The 4263-nt window shown below is 36.0% G+C and overlaps 1 protein-coding gene across 3 annotated transcripts in view; it reads right to left on the minus strand.

Moving 5' to 3' along the window:
- The window catches only part of LOC106867662 (TBC1 domain family member 16), a 92610-nt gene that overhangs the window by 53810 nt on the left and 34537 nt on the right, over positions 1-4263 (minus strand). The window lies entirely within an intron of this gene.

The raw sequence follows: 4263 nt of genomic DNA on the forward strand, positions 1-4263 counted from the left end.
CTATCCTCCTCCATTCTCACCACATGTCCATACCAGCGCAATCGTCTCTCTTGCACGCCACAACTGATGCTTCTAATGTTCAGCTTTTCTCTCAAGATACTTACACTCTGACGGGTATTCACATTGACATTACACATCCAACGGAGCATACTGGCTTCATTCCTTGCGAGCTTACGTATGTCCTCAGCAGTTACAGCCCATGTTTCACTGCCATGTAGCATGGTTGTTCGTACGCATGCGTCATACAGTCTGCCTTTTACTCTGAGTGAGAGTCCCTTTGTCGCCAGCAGGGGTAAGAGCTCTCTAAACTTTGCCCAGGCTATTCTTATTCTAGCCCAGGCTGTAGATAAATATTGACTATGTTGATAGTAAATATCTTTTAACAAGCTCACTGGCTAATTGTAATACCAGTGCCTGTTCTGGCACAGTTATTCTAAATATTGCTGGCTGGGAGGTGAATCACTGCTATTTCTAGTGGTCAGGCATCCATTATTGACAAGATCAAGGAAGGTCGAAATTATGTGATCTGGCGGACTCAGTGCCGGAGGTGTCAGGGATTTATCTTCCTGTTAGCACCAAAAACCAATATGAGAGTTTCTCTCATGGTAACTATCACAATATACTTTGATCTAAAAGAACATACCTGTTCAAGTGGGGATAAATATTACACACACACACACACACACACACACACACACACACACACACACACACACATATATATATATACATAATGATTGCTTCATCTTGTCAGATGGTAGCCATTTCACATTCAGTGAACCGAGAAATGAAATGAATAGTGAGACAACTGTTTATCATTGAACTTAAGTGACAAAAGCTTGTACAACACTTTTGCCACTCTTTCAGTCACCATAATAGGTTCTAGTGACAAGCATTGTAAGATGACTGGTTCTATTTTGACAGCAAGTTTTATGTCAGAATATCTTTCTCGTAGATGAGCTGCCTTTCCTATAATATAGTCAAAAATAATGGGAGCTTTCTCTACCTCTGGGCAATCTATTTAACCCATAGATGGGACCCTGACAGATACTACTGGTCCAGATATGAATGGTAGTTAAGAGTTGACTCCACAATCCCCACAACTCTGGTTTCCATCTACCAAATCTACTCATGAAGCCTTAGACACTTGTCTAAAGTACCCCACTTTGGGGCTAAGCCCCAAACCATGCGGTTGGGAAACAAATTTCTTATCACACACAGCCTTACCTGTGCCTGCGTATACATGCACACATGCATACATATACATAAATGCATAGACACATATATATCATCATCATCATCGTTTATATATATATATATATATAAAATTAATAATAATATACATATGTATATAATTATATTAAAGGAGCAATATATATTATTATTAATTTAATGTATAAATTACCTATAAATTCTTATAGCATGCTGACTACCTGATAAAAATCATTATATAATTCCAAGAGAGTTAGAGGTTGTGAATCCAACCAACTACGGGATAATATCTATCCAATACACTGCTGGTAAAATACCCAATTATTAATACACAAGTGTTGTTTATTGCATGGCAATTACACTACTGAATGTAATAAATAGGCGAAGGTAAAAAGTTGTTTTGCCCTTAATTTATACGGCAAGAAGAAAATAGAGGGGATCAAGAGGGGGTATTCATCAACTTTTAGACATTATACTATGTCTATTTATTTATTTTAAACAATTATAATATACATACATGTTTTACGTATATAAAAATACCAGTAATTATTAGAATATAGAAAGTAGAACAGTTTCTTACAGCTGTTTCAGCCAAGAGGTCACAGTACTTCACATGTTACTTCCATCCCTTCAATGAACTGTAGTATTTGGTAGACAAAATTAAGGTACTTGGATGTGCCTCTAGGCTTCGTCAGAGAGTTTAGAAAGTGTGTGTGTGTGTGTGCATGTGTGCACACGTGTGTTTGTTTCTTTAGCTTGACATTGCATCCTATTTATAAATAAACATAACCATCCTACAATTGGAGTCCTTTTCTGGCAATCTACAAAGAAAACACATCTAACCATTGTGCTGTTCATGTTTGAAGGACTAGAGAAAATAATTTACTTTGCTTGGAAACAAGTGAATGTTGGCAACAGGAACAGCATCTGGCAGCAGAAAATTTGCCTCAACAAATTGATCCATTCAATTATGGAAAAGTGTACATTTAAAATGACGATGATGATGATAGTGGTGGTGATGATGAATATATAATGTGATGGATCTTATTCTAGTGTTTAAGGTATCGTGCAGCTTTGGTTATAACATTTGTGTCTCAATCACAAATTCTGTTCAAACAAAATTCGGGATCTGTGAGGCTGGTTAAAAAAAATTCTCATACATTGCATAGCTTCCTGAATGTATAAATCAGTGAACTGTCCTTGTTTATGGTGCATATTTACAACCAAATGAAATGGACCATCGAGAACTCAGTGTATTTGATATGAACACAAACAGCATTGGAGACAGGATATATGTTATTGACACTTAAGATCATGAAAAGATTAATTGGGTGAGTAAATGCATGTATTGCATTCATTTAAAAAAATAATTGGATGCTTTTATGACATTGACTTTTTTTTTATTGGGAAAAGGAGTGTGGTATATATATTTTCAAGTTAGATACACTCTCTGAGTGGTTGGCGTTAGGAAGGGCATCCAACTGTAGAAACTCTGCCAAATTTAGATTGGAGCCTGGTGCTGCCATCCGGCTTCACCAGTCCTCAGTCAAATCGTCCAACCCATGCTAGCATGGAAAGCGGACGTTAAACGATGATGATGATGATGATGATGATAGACTGAGGTTTAAAGAATAACATATCTGTGTCTATTGTGTTTGTGTCTAGTAAAAAGAACACACCTTTATTTATTTATAGATAAGGCTGTTGATGCATATATGTTTAAAATCTTTAAAGATCATTTGTACATTAATGACCTACTTGCTATTATTTCTTACTGCATACATTCCTATATAGCTCATATCATGCTTTATGTCTCTTTAACTTTGCACATATAGTATGATACATAAGTAACTTAGATACCACATGCCAAACATGCATTGCATTTCTAAGCAAAACATGTCTGAAAACATATTTTAATTAAAACATGACAATGAAATCTTATTCAACAATACTAAGACAAAATCAATTCATATATCAAAAAGATATTCTTTGCATATGAGCAGAAATATAACTAATGCCTTCACAGTCATTACAAATATTAAATTTTATATTCTCTGATTATTTCTTATGATGGCCTTACATACATGATATTGTTACAATTGCATCCGAGGGTCAGAATATAATTCTCAGCTCTAATAAATTGCTGACACTTTACAAAGCTCAGGTGCAACCCAATTTTGAGAAACATTGATATCTTTAAGACAGTGTACACAAAAACTTTCGAGACAACATTCAAAAGAAGGTCACCCAGGAAAATACTACTACTAGGACTGCTTCTTCAGGAAGCCTTTGAAGAAAAGGTGTTGCATATCTAGACATGCTCTTATATATTTAAATGATAAACTTCTGGAAAGTTTTACAGATTTTTACAGTTCCAGTGATGGCTTGGATCTGTAACCTTCGAATCAGCTTTCTCCTTTCTGGTGTTTAGAAGACTAATTTCTCAAGATTGCTATAGCCTAGTTGTGTTTATCTGCATCAGTGTCTCCATATCAGCTCACCTGGATTTCTCTAATAGCCACTCTTTAACTCGTGGACCTAGTCCTTGATAAAGACTTTAGAATTTAAGTTTGAATTTTTGAGCACTATGTGTTTTCTATACTGAGCCTCTCTCTAGATCTCACCTGTTGACTGTATACATATACACACAAACACACACACACACACACACACACACACACACACACACACACACACACACACACACACACACACACACACACACACACACACACACACACACACATGGACATATAAACACACACACACATATATGTAAATACATATATACATAAACATATCCATTTCTGTTATATATATGTGATGAATAAAGTGGCAAGAAAACTGAAGATAGATGGAAAAATAACACAAGCGAACATGAACACACTTCACCCTCATCAATAGTCAACCAAATACCATAGCAAATTCAACACCTTCAAACAATGTCCAATTTGGGGGTGTTAGTAATGTGGAAACAACTGAGACATAAAGGAGCACACATGCACACACACACACACACACACACACACACACACACACACACACACACAC

The sequence above is a fragment of the Octopus bimaculoides genome, chromosome 1, assembly GCF_001194135.2.
Source record: "Octopus bimaculoides isolate UCB-OBI-ISO-001 chromosome 1, ASM119413v2, whole genome shotgun sequence".
Lineage (NCBI taxonomy): Eukaryota > Metazoa > Mollusca > Cephalopoda > Octopoda > Octopodidae > Octopus > Octopus bimaculoides.